This window comes from Protopterus annectens, chromosome 14.part0 (genome assembly GCF_019279795.1).
Source record: "Protopterus annectens isolate FY-2018-M chromosome 14.part0, PAN1.0, whole genome shotgun sequence".
NCBI lineage: Eukaryota > Metazoa > Chordata > Ceratodontiformes > Protopteridae > Protopterus > Protopterus annectens.
In genome coordinates, this window is record NC_056748.1 from 408,331,952 (window position 1) to 408,350,649 (window position 18,698).

Sequence of the window (18,698 nt, forward strand, 5' to 3'; positions counted from 1 at the left end):
GGGGAGCCAAACAAATTGAGCTTATCCATGGGAGCAACTAGGAGCTTTGATTTAACATGGTCTGGTAAGGACTGCTCTTTCAACCATGCATGTCTTCTGACCACTGTGCCAGTCATGGCTGATCTAAAGGAAGCCTCCAGTGCATCATAGCCGCATTTTAAGGAATGATTACTGACCTGCTGAATGTTATGTACCATTTCCTGTACAGATTTTTTGTCTAATGGTTCATCCGAGGACAGTTTTTTAGTTAATTGGTCTAACATAAATTCCTGATACTGAATCATGTGGAATTGACAGTTCAAGGCCCTAGCTGAAAGAGTAGCAGAAGTGTAAACTTTTTACCCCATCTCTCTAAGGCCCTAGATTCCCTTTCAGAGGGAGGGTTTTGGTAGAAGAAGCTGCTACAGCCTTGGGTCCCTGGGAGATAGTTTCGATCTGCAAAAGGTGCCTTATACAAATGATAATGTGTGTCCGAACCCTGTAGTACCTATCGGGCTTAGCAGGGGCCGGAGGAAGAGAATCAGGAGCAGTACAAGCATCATTAAAAGCATCATCCACAACAGTAAGTACTGGAGGAATGGCTAAAGGCCTATGCTGTGGCAAATGCAAAAAGGTTCTAAGCCTTTTCCTAGAGTCTGAAAAATCCTGGCCCTGCCATTGAAATTGTTCCCTCATAGCATGCAAGGTTTCCCCAAAAGAAAATTCCTCAGGCGGAGAGGCAGAAGGAATGGAGTCTTCTGCATCAGAGTCCTCATAAGGAGAAAAGGGGCCCTCTGGAGGGTTTGAATTATCTGACTCATCAGAGGATCCATCTGAAGAAACTGGCTCAGGGGACTCTACTCTAGTCCTCTTCTCTGGAGGTGGGTGAGAGGCCCTGTCTGGATGTGGTTGGGATCCCCGGATCAAAGAAATGAGATCCTCTGCTAGACTAAGCATTTGTGAACTGGAACTAGGCCTGTGAGAGGGGGTCTTAGCAGGCACCGATTTGGTAGATTTTGCTGCTTTAGCCCTGGCAAAGGCCTTAATAGACATGGATGCAGGAGGCCTAGCAGCTCCACGTGCAGGGGTAGAAATATCCAAAGGGATAGTATCAGATAAATCCTGTGAACCTGCAAGAGCAGGTGCGATTTCAGTAGCAGATTCAGCCAGGCTGGATGAGGCCTCGGTAAGTGGCAAGCTTTCGGCCGAAGGAGGAACCGTGGACTCTGTTTCAGCCGAAACCGATACACTCGCAGTCAGCTTAACCGCGGTTTCGGCCAAAACCGCGAGTGTCGGTCCTTTTCCTTGCGTTTTTTTAGAAATTTGCGTAGTCGGAGTATCCGACGGCATAATGTAAGCAAAATCGGAGCCGAAAAACTCTTCAGCAAATTCCGACCGACGTCTAAGCGTCCGTCGGTTGAAAGAAGCACAGGCTAGACAAGCTGCTGCATCGTGGTCTGGGCCTTGATGAGATTTGAACTCATGACCCCTGCTTTACGAGACCAGTGCTCTAACCCCTGAGCTACAAGGCCTACCCTAAACAAGGTAAGCAGTAAGAGTGGAAATCTTTATGAGGTATTTGTTTCCCACAAGTTAAACAGTTTTTCACTTTTTCTGACATCGGCTGAGGCAAGAAAGAGTCCCCAACGGGGTACTTAGCTTTTTAGAAGTCTTCGGTACTTGTAGTAGTAATCTCTGGTTCTGACCGACCGGCACTTGCGAACAGCTTCTGCTTCGGGCGCCACGCGGCAAGAAAGACTGAGGAAAATGGCGTCGGCTGATGCCTTTATACCCGAAGAACTGCAGCTATGACGTCGGGTGAAGTGCGACACCAGCCGAGGCCAGACCCAGACTTTGGAATCCGGCCGACCGAAGGGCTGCCTGACGACAGGACAACTCATTTGTAAGGACTGCAGATGCATCCTTGAAGGACATCAATTAGCAAAACTGTTTTCCATGTTATGAAACAAGTCAGCCAAATAAGCTGGTTTAAATGGAACAAGCATGAGCTTTGTCAACACAAAGTGAAGATCCTTAAGGGAAACCACTGATTTTCTGGGAGGCTTCTAATATAGACCTCCTTTCAAAAACATTTTCACATGACACTGCACCAAAAGAGGGAGTTCCATGGGCAGTCATGCTGAATTGGCTGAAAAATGAACTTTAACAAAAGAGTACGACAGGCCACAGGATAGTAACTTACACAAACTGTAAAAGCAGTGAAAAGCTAGCCCTGAATGGTGTGGCTTGTTTTTCTGGCACCAGCTAGAAAACCTATTCCATTTGATAACATATGATTTTCTAGTGGCAGGCTTTCTTGCCTCAATCAACACCTGTTACACATCCTCAGAAAACAGGCTCCTAAAAAGTATTAAGACCATATCATCCAGGCAGTCAGTTGCAGTTATTTAGGATTGGGACGCATCAAACTCCTCTCCTCTTGTGTGATTAAATCCAGTCTGTGAGGAAGCTTGCATTATTTGCTCGTGGCCAATTGTTAAAAAAGACAGGAAGTACAGTTGTGCAAAATCTTACCATAACAGTAGATGTTTTTCTATTCACTGTTACAGTATTCATTATAATAGGGATCCCCTTGCCAAGGGCAGCCCATCTGGCCAGTATACCAAAGCCTTCAGTCTGCATTAAGGTACGCCATTATGTCACACACGCTTTTCACTTTGCATAGTGCATAAATGTGACATCCGGACATACCATCCTCGGAACCGAGATCCCCAGCAGAAATGCCAGTCCAAGGAAAAGAGAGGCAATGAGTAAATCCAGAAAGAGAAATGGACCAGGGAGGGAGTGATTACTGCAACAGTAAAGAAAAGGATATCTACCATTACGATAAGATTTTACACAACTGTACTATGCACTTTCATTTCACCGTTTCAATATTTATTACAATTGGGAGAGTGCCAAAGCTCAGGAAGAAACTTGGGTGGAGGAAGGACCAGCAGAGTCCTCTAGGAAGCCATGAAGGATGCCTCTACCAAAACCAGCTCCAGCTCTGGAGATTCCATCCAACTTGTAGTGCTTGGTAAATGTATGCACAGAAGTCCAGGTAGCTGCCTCAGCAATAGAGTTAGAATCCAAACACATGAAAATTGTGGCAGAAGAAGCCACAACTCTAGTAGAATGAGCCTTAACAGAATAAGGAAAGCTCTTACCATGAAAGGAATAACAAAAAAATAGCTGCTGAGAACCAAGAAGAAATAGTTTTCTTGGATACAGTTAATCTTAATGACCTAGGATGAAAGGAAACAAAGAGCTGATCAGATTCCCTAATAAGTCTTAGTCTTATCCAAATAAAATCTAAGTTGCTTATGCACACCCAACATGAACAGCACCTTCTTGCAGGCAGATTGAGGAGAAGGAAAACACTTGGGCAAATGAATAGATTAAGGGACAACTCATTCACCACCTTGGTATAACATAATGGATTAGTACACAAGGATACCCTGTCATTATGAAACATCAAAAAAGGAGAAAGCTGACACCCATCTGGCAGAAGGGCTAACAAAAGTATACTCTTCCAAGAGAAATGCTGCAAGGAAGCTGAAGCTGCAGGCTCAAAACCAGCCCAAGTCAATTTTTTCCAAAACAAAATTAAGATCCCATGGAGGAGGAACAGGCTTCCTGGGAGGCTTACTATGAAGGAGATCTTTAAGGAATTGTTTAGCTTGAAATAAAGAAGCTAAAGGAGAACATAAAGGCAGACAAGAAGAGATCGCTCATAAGTGGGCCTTAACAGAAGTATAAGCCAAACCAGAATTAAGCAATTCACAAAGACAAGAGACAACCAAAGGAACATACACAAAGTGAATCCAGGTTACAAGACAGACTAAACAGAATACATATTCCAGTTGGATAAGTAGGATTTCCTAGTATTGGGTTTCCTGGCCTCCTGCAGGACCCTAAGCATGTCCTCAGAAAAAAGGGTGTCTGTGGAATCAAAATCCCATCACGCACAGTGTCAAATGACAAGTTAACAGGTGGGGATGGATGAGAGAGCCCTTGTCCTATGTGAATAGATCCATCCTGTGAGGTAACTTGTGATGATTGCCCTTGGCTAAATGCAGAAGAGGGAACCAATGCTGCCTCAGCCAAAAAAGGGAGTCACCATCAGATTTTGGGAACATCCTGTTGAATTGAGAACAGGACTTTTGGAATGGGGGAAAGGGAGGGAAAGCATAAAAAAAAATCCCCTTCCAAGAAAAAGATAGGGACTTCACCTTCCAAACCAGAGGACCTGTGACTCTGGCACAAAAAAGAAAAAGTAGTTTGTTCAGAAGGGAGGCAAAAAGATCTATTTGAGTATCCCACTGGTGGATAATGTGCAGAAACACATCCCCGTGAAGCATCTATACATGGAACTGAGCTAAGGACATGCTCAGAGTGTCTGCCACAATACTTTGACCTGAAGGAATGTAAACTGCCTGAAGAGTCACTTGATATGGGGTAGCAAGATCTCGCACTAAGAGTATCAACCAGCAAAGAAGATAAGATGCTGTCCCCCCATTTAATTATCATATCACTGTGGTATTGTCTGTAAATACCTTGACAGGTCCCAGGGGAGAAAGAGGAAAAAAGGTCTTGAAGCACCAGCAAAAGAGCTCTCATCTCTCCGACACTGATACGTTCTTTGTGTTGAAGAGGCAACCACACCCTAGGGAGCCAAAAACTGCTCCCCATCCCACATCTGAAGCTTCTGAGAACAGCTCCTGAGAGGGAAGACAGGGATGAAAAGGGAGCCCTGCATTCAGAGACAACTGCTGGATCTACCAATGAAGTTCCTTCTTGAGACAATCTAGAGGATGAACTACAAATTCTAGGCAATGCGCATGTTGAAACCAAACTGATCTCAGAAACCACTGAAACTTCCTAATAGTGAGTTTGGCCAGAGCATGCATAAGGATGGTGGATGCCATGAACCCCAGAACTCTTAAGAAATTTCCTGGCTGTTAGAGGTCAGAGTAAGAGGTATTTGAAAAAGGGAAATGAGTGTTATGGCCTTGGGACGAGGCAGGGATGCCAGCAAAGGCACAGTCTGTATATCCTGCACCCCATAAAAACATGGTCTTGAGGAGTCAGAAAAGACTTTTGAAAGTTTAATGTGAACACCACGCTTTGCAGAAGAAAAATGGCAAAATGAAGATTTTGCAACAGAATCTCTGGAGAGGATTACTGAAACAGGCGGCCATCCAAGTAAGGAAATACTTGCATTCCCCTGAATCCTGCAAAAAGCAATCACAGGAGTGAGGAATTTGGTGAACAGGCAATGGAATGGGCGTTCAGACAGACTACCAAGAGATGGCGTTTGGAATTGCGGCAAAGAAGTTCTGAGATGGTATGCACAGACATCACCTTTATGCCCTATGCTAAGCAAGGAGCATACATGTTATGTATGGCATACCTTAATGCAACCTAAAGACTTCGGTATACTGGCCGGATGTTGGGCAACTCTAGGCAGGGGATCCCTATTGCAATGAACACTGCAATAGTGAAATTTAAGGACATCTACTGTAGCCTGGATCAGACTGAATGGTGCAGTGGTGCAGCAGTTGTGTTGTCCCTGCACAGAAAAAGGTTCTCCAGTTTGATTCTCGGCAGTGGTGCCTTCTGTGTGGAGTCTGCATGCCCTCCCTGCAGTTGTGTGGGTTTCCTCTGGGTGCTTTGTTTTCCTCCCACATTATAAAGACATGCATTTGCAGCATTTCTCCCCAGGCCTCCACTGAAAACTGGCTTTGTTCCAAGTCAGACTTTACAGTCTTAACTAGATAAATAAATAAATAAACTAAAATGGGAGTCATCACAATGAACTTTGGAGTGTCTTTTGAATATTCAGAAGTACCCTAGACTTCAGTCGAAAGGCAGAAAAAGCATATGGGAAAATTCATGGCCATGGAAAGGAAATGGCATCTGTCTTCTAGGCTTTCTTGCAAGGAAGTCCTAAACAGAATTTTGCCAGTTGACTGTTTAGAGAGGGGGCAAAAGGTTTGCCTGAGGAATTCCCCAGAGATGGACCAAATCTCGGAAGAGCCAGTGATTCATTTTTGGTTCGTGGGGATCTGCCCTGGTCCTGCTCAGCTTGTTTACCACAGTTTTGCTCAGATGGAAAGCAAAACCTGTCATGAGACATGAATTCTGAAGTTATTGGTTCATAGGTAGGTAACTAGGCTATTGGCCCTAGGGCCTATATAAGCCTAGCCAAAAAGGTACACTGGCTTTCGCCACCCAAGAAAATTAATTTTCCTGGCCCCTGTCGAGCAGAGCCACAGAGGTGATCCCTGAGGTGAATTTCCTATTTCCCATCCAGTCATCAAGATTTTTCTTGAAAAGTGCTAATGAGGAGCTTTGTTTGATATAGACAGGTAGTTTGTTCCAGAGTATGGGACGTCTCTGGAACAAGAATCTATCCCTCCAGCATGTTCTGTTTATTGTGGTGACAAGGTTTAGGTCCCTAGAGCGTGCAGCTCAGAGGGATTGGGGTTTCTTTAAGTGGAGCATGTCCAACAGCTTTTGGTTTGACATAGCTTTGTATGTTAGACAGAGATCGCCTTTGAGTAAGCGATATGCAATGGAGTAAAGCTTGAGTTTTTTTGAGATGGTCTGCGAAGGGCATCTGTTTGAGGCCAGTAATCCTCTTTGTGAGGTATTTCTGAAGCCTTTCCAGTTGTTGTAGATGTCTTGTGAGGTATATACCAAAAGGGGCGTTGTACTCTACAATGGGTGTAATGAGTGACAAGTAGAGGGGAACAATTACCTCTTTTTCCTGGATGAGAAACTTTTTGTGATGAGGTGTGCCACGTAGAAGGATTTCCTGACAACTGTGGCGATGTGATTTTTAAAGGAGAGACTACTGTCCACCTGTGTCCCAAGGTCTCTATCACACTTTCGGTGTTAAGTAGACTAACACCTAATGTGGTAGCTCATGGGTACAGAGTTTTTACCAAAGGGGATGACCATGCACATTTTGGCATTGAGCTTGAGGCCATGGCTTTGACACCAAGCATCTGTCTCGGTGAGGCCCTATTGTAGGATGTCCACATCATTAGGAGTTTTGATAATGGCTCCTAGTTTTGCAGTCATCTGCGAACTTCATTATCCCAAGACCTTCTGTGCTAGCCTGTACTTCAGAAAAGCAGATACCAAGCAGGAGAGGACCCAGGACTGAACCCTGTGGTACTCCGCTTGTGACTGGTCTGAAGTTGGATTTGGAGTCTGCTACTTTCAAAATGTGGGATCTGTCAAGTGAGCCAGTTGGCCACTCATCTTGTGAGAGGGATTTTTACCTAGTTTAGTGAGTTTATCTATAATTCCAGAGTGAGGGATGCTGTCAAAAGCCTTGGCGAGATCTAGATAAGCTGTATGAACTACCTTGCCCTCATCTACGGCTTTGGTGACTGCTTCAAAGAAGTCTATCAGGTTTAGGAGACAAGATCTGCCTTTTACAAACCCGAACTGGGTGGGGTCCAGAGTTTGGAGATTACCAATGTCTTTGTTTATAAGTTCCATGATGATACATTCCATGGCCTTGCAGACCAGGCTCGTTAGGCTAATAGGGCAGTAGTTCCTGGGGTCCATGGTGGCTCCCCCTTTGTGCAGCGGGATAACCATCGCTATGTGCCATTCAGTGGGCACAAAGCCTGAGGTGAGGCTATGATTGAACATAGTGCTTAGGTGGTGTGCCAGTTCATTCTGTAGTTCATGTAGAACACAGCCTGGGATGTTGTCAGGTCCCATGGAAGCTGTGTTCTTGGCTTTGGAGAGTGTTTTTTTTTTTTTTTTTTACCTGTGCTGCCATGATTACAGGAACTTTGCATTCTTCCGGTATAGAGATGGGCCCTTTAAGGGGTGAGAGGGGGGTAAGGTTAGCACTCAACCTGCCAGGATGTTGGCAATATCAGTTGGTTCTGTATATTTAGTGTCATTGTGCTGCAACTCAGAGCAGATCTGAGTGTTGCCATTGAGATTCTTGACATAGCTATAAATGCTTTGTGCTTGTCTTTAGAATCAGTGGCAATTTTGTTTTCGTAACTAGGTTTGGAGGATTTTATGAGGGATCTCAGCTTCTTACTGAGGCTGACCAAGGAGTTCCTTCAATCATGGGATTTTACTTTTTTTTTTTTTTTTTTTTTTACAACAGTTTCTTTCTTTCTTCCGTTGTAGAATTTGTTTATGGCAGGGGACCACCAGATTGGCTTCTTTTTTTGGAGGATAGCATCTTGGTTCTGTTAGGGATAGAACGATCCATGTACTCGTGTAAGTGCTTATAAAGTGCATTTGTGTAGGATTCAGCAGTCGTACCTCTATTTTCCATCTGCATGGGTGTCATGAAGTTCATGCTAATGTGGGTAAGTCTGTATATGGGGTAAGGTACAATTCCCCTCTTGCTTGCTTATGGACCACATTACTGTGGTACTGTCTGTAAACACCTGAAGAGGTCCCCAGAACCACAGAAGATTCAGAATTGAGAGCATTGATTAGAATTAGTATCTCTTATGTGTGCATGTTTTGGTCTGTCTTTTTCGTCCCAAAGACTCTGCATTTTTATCCCCCATGACACTGCACCCCCTAGTTCAAGGCATCCATTCTGACTGACTGCTTTTGGGCAGAATGGGAGAAAGGGAGCCCTGGATTCTTAGAAACATGGTATATCTAACATCTGATTTCCCCTTTTACAAATCCCAGAACTAGAATTTAAAAAGACAATGGGTGCTGATGCTGGGACCAATAAAACATAATTTATTACTTTTATCTTTCTCATGTGGAGTTTTGCAAGATGTGGTATGAGAATAATGGATGCCATGAGTCCCAGAACCTTAGGTATTCCCTCAATGAGAAAGAAGACAGAATGAAAAACCCTGGAAAAGATCCAAATATGTATGTTTTTTTTCTTGTGGAAGAAAATCTCTTTGTACCACAGTTACTAACAATCACCCCTGGAATACAATATTGTGTGATGGAGTCAGAAAAAGACTTGAATGTTCTCCTGGAATCCCAGCTGTACTGATCTCACTCCCAAGTGGAAGATTCTTGATACTTTGAAAAAGACTCAGCAAAAATAAGAAACGTCATCTAAAACAGAAAAATATGGAGTGCATGAACTGCATCTGAACGTGATGATTCAAAATTGCTCAACAGCAATATGACTAGAAGCCACTCTGTGCAAGACAAAGTACTTTTACCACAAAAATAAATGCTAAACTCTGCAGACACTGGACTATGACCAGATGTTCTGTTTATTCATAAAGATATGAATACAAGAAATACGATAACTAGTTAAATTTAGCTTTAAGTAACCTTAATTCATCTAAGAAAGGAGGAGAGTTTTCTCTGCTCACAACAAAATAATGGCTATAAAATTAATCTTTGTTTTCACTATCAAATAACAGAAAAATAGTTCAGTACTTCCTATTTTAAACTTGTACACATTACAATCTATATAATACTTTCAAATTGCGTCTTAAAATCAATAATGAAAACTTCTCATGTTCTCCATTTTTCCCATAAAATTATACAGCTGGGATTTAAATGCAGTTAGCAACATTAACAAAAAAAAAAAAAAAAAAAAAAAAACTATACTTCTAGCCAAACTAAATGCTGTAAAGCTCAAAGTAAAACTTTCTTTTGGCTTTTCTCGGTTAGGGGTCGCCACAGTGGCACTCCGGTCTACTGACTGGCAGTGGATTTTTACGGTGCCGAGTTGCCAGCCCAACTTCCCAACCTTCAAAGAAGGTGCACCCATTTACGCATGCATCTACCTGCACGTGTTTAAATGTCACTTGACCATGGGTAGGACATGCAGACTCCACACAGAAGGCGCTTCAGCAGAGAATCGAGCGGGAGAACCTCTTGCTGTGAGGCGACAACGCTAACCACTGTACCACCACCACGGCCCTAGTAAACCTAATACAGTTTAAATGAAATAACAGAACTACAGGTGTAAAACATTACAATCTATAGCAATTTGCTCATTCTAGTTAACTAACCTTTTTCTTCTAGTTACAGACACACAGCATTTAGTTAAATGGGTCTATGTTAAATCAGCAAACGCTTAAAAAAGCGAAAGATGATTTATCGACTCTCTAACTGGAAGCTTAAAATCCCAAACACTCTGAACAGTGATTTTTTTCCCAGGGGAAAAAAAAAAAAAAATATATATATATATATATATATATATATATATATATATATATATATATACACACACACACACACACACACACACACACTTTTTTTTATTTCTACCAAGAACACTTCCCGAAGGGGAAGAAGAAATATTGAATAACCAGGATGGTACTAGCCTCTAAGTCAACAGTCAGCCAGGAGGGGGAAGGAGGGAGGGACGCAAGAATAAAGGCGAGATAAACAACTCACATGGAACGTTATGGTAAGTACATAACTTCTTTATGTGAAGTTGTTAAATCTCACCATTTATTCTCACTGATGGGTAGCGTCCCTAGCATCCTCAATCTTGGGTGGCTCAAGGAAGTATGTTCTTCAGTACCGTGGAACCAAAGGAAGACCTGTCCCTTGAAGCCTTATCTACTTTGTAATGCATGATAAGGGTATGAGGCTTAGACCAAGTGACTGCAGCGCAAATATCATCAAGGGGCAATTTAGCTTGAAAAGCAGAAGATGTAGAGTCGGCTCTAGTAGAATGAGCCTTAGGTTTGTGTTTTAATGGTATGCTCGCATTCTCATAAACAAAGGATATACAATCGGACAACCATTTAGATAAGGTTGTTTTAGCCACTGGATTGCCTTTTCTGGCTTCTAAGAAGGATACGAAAAGTTGATCTGATTTTCTAATATCCTTAGTTCTGTCAAGATAAAATCTGAGCTGTCTGTGTACATCAAGTTTGTGCAGCATGTATTCCAATTTGCTAGACTGGTTGGGAAAAAAGACTGGCAGCTCAATGACCTGATTGATATTTGATTCAGAACAGACTTTAGGCAAAAACGAGGGGCTTGTTCTGAGAGATACTCTATCAGCATGGAAAATCATGTAAGGTGGTCTGACAGATCATGCTTGAAGTTCTAACACTCTGCGGGCAGAAGTAATGGCCACAAGAAAAATAGTTTTCCAGGATAAATATTTGAGATCACAAGAAGATGCTGGTTCAAAAGGGGGAAGAATAATTTGAGACAGCATAAAGTTTAAATTCCAGGGAGAATAGGGAATTTTGATAGAGGTCTCATGTGAAGTACGCCTTTAAGAAAAGTCTTAGACAATTTATGGCCCATAACATTTGAGTCACCAAGCCCAAGGTGAAAATTTGAGATGGCAGCTAACTAGACTCGAACTGTAGCAGCTGCTGCCCCTTCCTTAAAAATCTTTGCCAAGAATTCTAAAATAGATGATAGCAGTGCTCGGAAAGGGTCAATTTTCTGCGTGTTGGCCCAAATTGAGAACCTTTTCCATTTACTGTCAATATCAAGGTGCAGGTACTCCACGACTATCGAAGCCAACCATCAACCAAAAAAGCAAAAATCAATAAAAAATTTTTACTTGAACAGCAAAAGAACTTTATTCCATGGGTTGTTAGCGCTTTCACGTCTACTCTGGACGCTTCTTCAGACTTTAATAAAACACTTCATCACTTCTGTATTTAAACACTTATCAATTAAACAGTTAACCAATGAAAGCCTTTGTACGAATACATAACTATAAAAAGTCAGAAACTTCTAAATAGATAAAAAGTCAGAAACTTATTATGAAAATTAAAACTTCAAAATTCAACATTGACATTAAAATGGATGTAGTAATAGATTATAACTGTTATTAACATTTCAGATGGCAAACAGCATATAAATATATAAAAATACAAGAGCATATAAAAAAAAAAAGCATGTAATAAAAACATTTTAAGTGTATGAGACTACTGAAAAACTTCTAAAAATACATATTCCTACTAACACCAAGAAACATGAAAAAGTCAAAGGTGTGCTATATAAATTCGATCATTATGCAGACTGTAGGACAAGGAACATAGTTTATTTAGCCATATGCACCAAATGCCAGGCTTTCTATGTCAGTATGACGAATAGAGCATTGAGGGAAAGGGTTAGAGAGCATTTATATGCAATCAACAGGGAGAATGACAGGAACGCACTGGCTAGATATGTTCTATTGCAAGGCACCACACACACCTTTGAGTTCTTAGTTATTGAATTGATACACACCACATTGAGATTAGGCAATGTAAGTAACTTCACTGAAAGGGAAGAATGTAAACGGATCATCAGAATGAAAGCAGATGAAGGACATGGGCTCAATGAGAGGGTTACTTAGAAACCCTTTCTAGTCAGTCGTCATCTTAAGCATTAGCAGTTATTTATTGCTATACCTTTGACTTTTTCATGTTTCTTGGTGTTAGTAGGAATATGTATTTTTAGAAGTTTTTCAGTAGTCTCATACACTTGAAATGTTTTTATTACATGCTTTTTTTTTTTTTTTATATGCTCTTGTATTTTTATATATTTATATGCTATTTGCCATCTGAAATGTTAATAACAGTTAGAATTTATTACTACATCCATTTTAATGTCAATGTTGAATTTTGAAGTTTTAATTTTCATAATACAAGTTTCTGACTTTTTATCTATTTAGAAGTTTCTGACTTTTTATAGTTATGTATTCGTACAAATGCTTTCATTGGTTAACTGTTTAACTGATAAGTGTTTAAATACAGAAGTGATGAAGTGTTTTATTAAAGTCTGAAGAAGCGTCCAGAGTAGACGGAAAGCGTACAACCCATGGAATAAAGTTCTTTTGCTGTTCAAGTATAAATTTTTTATTGATTTTTGCTTTTTTGGTTGATGGTTGGCTTCGATAGTCGTGGAGTACCTGCACTTTGATATTGACATTTTTTCGTTTGGGGACATAACAGGTACCTTACCCTGAGAGATTTCTGTTTATTTATCTTTTCCATTTACTGCCATATAATTTCCTGGTAGATGGCTTGTCAGAAGACAAGAGAATTTGTCTTGTATCTTCTGAAATTGAATGAAGCCTGGCAATTAGGGGAAGTGGATTAGCCAAGCAGTCAGTTTCAGGGACTGCAGTGAAGGATGGAGGTCCCCTGACGGGTGCGTCAGAAGGTCTGGAACTGGGTCCAGGATCCATGGATCTTCCAACAGATGATGGTGGAGAAACGGAAACCAAATCTGTCGAGGCCAGTAGGGGGCTACGAGAATAACAGTCCTTCCCAGCTATTTTGCTTTCTGTAAAAATCTGGGTATCAATGGGAAGGGTGGAAATGCATAAAGGAGACCTGGGGGCCAACTGTGTAAAAGTGCATCTCTCGGGGGATGACCAGGAGGTGGTATTAGGGCAAAGTAGCTTCTGCATTTTGAATTGATGTGGCTGGCAAAGAGGTTGCAGCAAGGCTGGCCCCATTTGTGGAAAATCAACTCCGCAACCTGTTGTTTGAGAGACCACTCATGAGGGAGCAATATCGCCCTGCTTAGCTTGTCTGCTATCACGTTGGATTTCCCCGGGATGTGCACTGCTAACAGAAAATCCTGGGATGACACAGCCCATTGCCAGACCCTGAGGGCTTCTCAACAAAGGGGGTAAGACTTGGTTCTGCCTTGCTTGTTCAAGTACCAGACCACTGCCATGTTGTCCGTCTGAACTGCAATAGTTCCTAGAGGGAGAAAGTCCTGAAAGTACTGCAACTCCATAAGTACCACTCTCAACTCTAGAGCACTGATGTGCAGATGTGATTCTTGATCTGTCCATGTGCCTTGGGCAGTCTTTCCCTGAAAATACCCCCCACCCTATCAGGGAAGCGTCCGTGGTCACAGTGGCTACTGGGGGGGGGGGGGACAAAGGGTCTTCCGACTGTGACATGGAGACGTCAACCACAACCGAAGGTCTCTTTTGCAAGAATCAGTAATGAGAATCATGTGTTGCATCAACCACTGAGCAAAGAGGAGCCATTGAAGAATTCGCACATGCATCCTTGCGAGTGATGTAGCCAGAATTGCTGCCACCATCAAACCTAGCACCTTCAATACCTCTGCTGCTGTAGCTTTGTTCTTTGACACCAGTGAGCTGACGTGTTGGCGGAGAAGTGAGACTCTTTTGATAGGAAGACGTAGAGTGGTAGTTGAGGTATCTAACTCTGCTCCTATAAAAACGGTATGCTGTGATGGCGATAAGGCAGTCTTTTCAAAGTTGACTGTAATGCCTAATTGATGGCAGAGTGTCAGAGTGTATTGTATTGCCCGAGTCAATTGATGCCTGGTGGTAGCGGTGAGGAGCCAATCATCTAGGTATGGAAACACCTGGAATCCTAGACATCTCAGGTGGGCCGCGACCACTGCCATGCATTTGGTGAACACTCTGGGGGCTGTAGTGAGACCAAAGGGCAGGGCTCAAAACTGGTAATGACTGGCTCCCAGCCGGAAATGCAGATTAGCTCTGGAGTGTCTGTTCATCTTTATGTGATAGCACGCGTCCTTGAGATCTATGGAGCACATCCAATCGCCTTTCCCTAGGAAGGGAAGAATGGACTGAAGCGTGACCATTCGGAACTTCTCTTTCTTTACGAACTGGTTGAGTCTGCTGTGGTCCAAGACGGATCTCCAGTCCCCTGTTTTCTTTGGTACCAAAAAGAATCTGGAGAAAGTTCCGAATCCAACTTGGTCTGCTGGGACTGGTTGGATGGCTCTTTTCTAGCAATCCTTGGACCTCTACGATTGCTTGTTCCCCGAGATTGGGTGGAACATCTGGGATTCTGTTTACAGGAATGGGAGGGGAAGAGAACGGTATGAAATATCCTCTGGAAATGATGCTTTGTACCCATGTATCTGATGTTATGTTTATCTAGGCTTCTGGGTACAAAGACAAGTGACCCCCGACTGCCTCCAGAGCTGAACAGTTGGGTCCCTTTTCAGGGGCGCTGGTAGGGTTGACCGGAGAACTGACTCCTCTCACCCTGTTGCTGCAGACCCCCTCTGCCGCGGGGGTGGCATCTTTTGTTATAACCCCCTCCTCTGCCTCTAGAAGGGGGTTTCTCCACGTGTGTCCTGAAAGGCTCCCTGTGCTTTTAGGAACCACATTTTCCCTCCCCTAGGACCCTTGGGATAGGGCAGAGTAGTGGTAGAAAAACTGACTCCAACGGCAGATAAGGTTTTGCCTACCTGCTCACACCTGGTTAAAGCTTCCTTTACTTTGGAACCAAACAGTAATGAGCCATCGAATGAGGTATTAATAAAGGAAGACTAAAAGGGTTCCGCAAAGGAACAGAGATGCAGCCAGGCTTGTCTTCAAAGAGCAATGCCTGAACTAGCAGCTCTACTCGAACCATTAGCTGCATAGGACAGGAGACACGTGGATGAGTTTACCACTGAGTTTAGGGTAGCAAGCTGGGCATTCACTTTGTCGGCCACCCCTGCAGCTACCGTACCCTGGAGAGTATCTCCTAGCTCTTTCAGGGGAGCTCTTTGTAGTCTCGTAAAGTGGGTTAAGTAGTTCAGTGATTGCAGAGAAAAAGTCACTTTACTAAACATGCGTTTCCCATATCTATCCATGACCCTAGAATCTCCGTTAGGAGGATGGATAGATGTGGATGTCTCAGACACTTCTTTTTTGGTGGCTGCAGCTGCCACCATGGCATCAACAGGCATTCCCTTTGTCAAAAATGGCTTGTCTACTGGGGCAGACATGAATTTATTGGGCTTACGAGGAACAGGTCCCATGGCCTCCGGTGACTCCCACGCCTTACGGGAAATCAGTTCCATGAGCTCGTCGTAAGGCGGAGACACCCAAGAAGTGGAAGGTTGAGACCAAAAAGCCTTCAAGAGCACAGACTCGTTCTCAGTAAGGGTCTTGGACTGCCAATCGCCCCTGACTAAGGATCTCCAGTATCTCTGCAAAGGAGATATCCACAGAGGGGGATCGAGGGGACCCTTCTGACTCATCCAAGTCCGTGTCAGATGTCAAAGACTCCTGTGGGGAGTCTAAGTGCCTCCTCTTGCACAGTCTCTTCCTGGGCACCTCCTCAGTGAGGGGATCTGGGGAGGTCTCAGAAGAGCAGGGGACACCCTGTGGGGGTACTTGAGGCTCGGGGTCTCTACGCTTAGAGGGACCAGCAGATGAAGAAGCAGACACAGGAGCTTGAGGGGAGAGGTAAGGCTGAACCGATGCTGACATCTTTGGAGACAAAACTCTCCTCATAGCATCGAAGGCACCATGGCTCAGACGAGTAGGAGTGGACGGACCCGAGAGTATAGTCCGATCCTCCCGCACAGAAACCCTGGGCTCTGAGCCCGAGGTAGGAGCCGAGCTCATCCGAGCCGTAGCCCCGAGAGGAAGAGTCAGCACCGACAAATTGGTTCGACTATCCTCCCCAGAGCCGATGGGAGAGCGTCAGCTCCTAGAGTCCTCTGTCAGTGCTGAGGACATCCGAGTAGATGGAGTCGATAACACCGGTGTGGGTATCAGCTCCAAGGGCTCGACAATCATTGGTTCAGTTTCCTTTGGCTCTGACAGTCCAGTACGGCTCGGAGGAGGAGTAGACAAATCTGGTTCCGTGGTCTTCGGCACCGACAAGTTGGTCGGGGCCGACAACAATTTGGCAAGTCCTGGTGTCTGTAAAAGCTTCTGCACTAGCCGATCCATGTCCAAATCTGAAAGGCTGACTGATGATTTAGCTGAATGATGCGCCAAAGGTGCTGACTGGAGCACAGGAGAAGGAACTTCAGGGACCGGCCCCAATACTGAGAGCTGGCTCCGAATCAAAGGTACACTCAGCTCCAAGGTCTGTGGAACCGATGACCCTCCTCCTGAAATGTTTGTCTTTTTTGCCACTTTGTCTGAAGATTTGGATTTTGATGATTTGGAGGACGTGCTAGTACCCTCATCGCTACTCAACACCTCAGAAAAGGACTGCTGTAGCAATCCCCTGTCTATTAGCTTCCTCCTTCTCTCCAAGAAGACTCTTGAAGAAAAGGAATGGCAAATGCTGCGTCTTGCAGGTGTTTAGCCCCCAGACAGTAGACACATTGAATGTGTCAGTCAGTGACAGACATTTTCTGCCCACAATCTGGGCATTTCTTGAATCCCAATTTAGGATGGGATTTTTCCTCGTCATCCGACATAGTTAAGGTAAAACAAACTAGTATACTGCAAAAACCTAAGACAGTAAAGTCTTTACTTTACTTGTAAAGACCCACAAAGTAACTAAGCCCAATCCGGGCACTATCTATAACAACTATAGTTTACAAATATAGGGCTAAAGAATCCCACAGAGAAAAACCCTGACTATAAGAAAGATTAAGAAGTCTAAATAGGGCTAAAGGCCTACACAAAACAACTATCTAACAGGGCACCATCTATCCAAAACTATAGAAACTATTATCAAATTTTTAAACACTAATACACAACTATCCTCTAAAACAAAAAAAGATTTTTTTTATAAGAATTTGCTGTTTTTTCTATTACAAATGGTCTGAGCTAGATGGATCACCGAGATCTCTCCTGCCGAGGCAAACTAGATCTGTGGTAATTCCAGCAGTGTGTTGTGGGATAAGGGGCTTGGTCTAGAGCTACTGGCAAACCTTGAGCTTTGCTATCGGCAGTGTCGGAGCCGAACCCATCAGTGAGAATAAACAGCGAGATTTAACAACTTCACGTTTGCTGTTCCACAAAAAAAAAAAAAACCTTCAAAACAGTAAATAAAGTGGGGGGCTGTGTCCCCCACACCCCCCTACTTAAATATACAAACTCCGAGATCACAACACAGTGGAGGAAATGGCAAAGTCCTGAAAATGGCCCAGCAAGTTTTTTCCCTTGGGAAAACAATCACTGTTCCGAGTGATCCGGATTTTCAAATAAATCAGCCTTCGCTTTTTTAAGCGTTCGCTGATTTAATATAGACCCCGTTAAATCATTCATTCTCACATTCTTAACAAATCAAACTTAGATTGAAGTAATAATGGCACTTCAAATGCAAGAAGTGTTCTAAAAAAAAAAGGTCCCTAATCTGGTACCTTACAAAAAGGAAATTCTACAACTCCCAAAAAATGTAAATGGATATCAACCATTCTAGTTTTACTTGAGGCATTTTTTTTAAGTGGATACACAAGATGGGCCTAATATCTATCCTTCATTACATGCAACTGGAAAATGTATGCCCCCCCCCATTGGGGCAAGACCAAAGCTTTACCAGTTCAGGTGACAGCCCTGCGGCCTATTCCTTCCCCTTTTCAGTTTGGACCCCTTTTTAGTCTTTTCAGTCTGGACCTTTTCAGTTCATTAATTTTCTCATAGAGGGGACATCCAGATCTTAATGAGAGTACCAGTCTACAGATCACTGTCTTAATCCTCTTGCCCAGGAGCTTGTGTGTTAAATTTATTTATTTTCAGTTTGATTACCGGGGAAGTCCACTGGGCCAGATCGTGCCCATTTTCAGTGGAGGCCCGGGGAGAAAAGCTCCATAAGCAATACAATAATGGTTACATAATGTTAAAGGTAAAATACAAGTATAAAAATTCATTCAGTAAGAAAATGCAAATGCATAAAATGTACATCATAAACACAGTAAACAGATAATAGAGAACACAGTTTACAGGTATTTCCATTCAGCGCAGCATGATCAACTATCTGTAAAATAAAGAGCTGAGGTTTCTTGTGTTTTACATTAGAGCGGTTGGCAGTTTGCATGCAGATGTTTTAATTAAGTAAGGTAAAAACTTGCTG

At 43.1% G+C, this 18,698-nt stretch overlaps 1 protein-coding gene and 1 non-coding gene across 2 annotated transcripts in view; both read right to left on the bottom strand.

Annotated features, from left to right (window-relative positions):
• The window catches only part of DOCK1 (dedicator of cytokinesis 1), a gene marked incomplete in the record, with an annotated part of 4,741,214 nt that overhangs the window by 4,209,458 nt on the left and 513,058 nt on the right, over positions 1-18,698 (bottom strand).
• Positions 1,439-1,511, bottom strand: TRNAT-CGU. The gene has a single exon. It is a non-coding gene; the product is annotated as a tRNA-Thr (tRNA).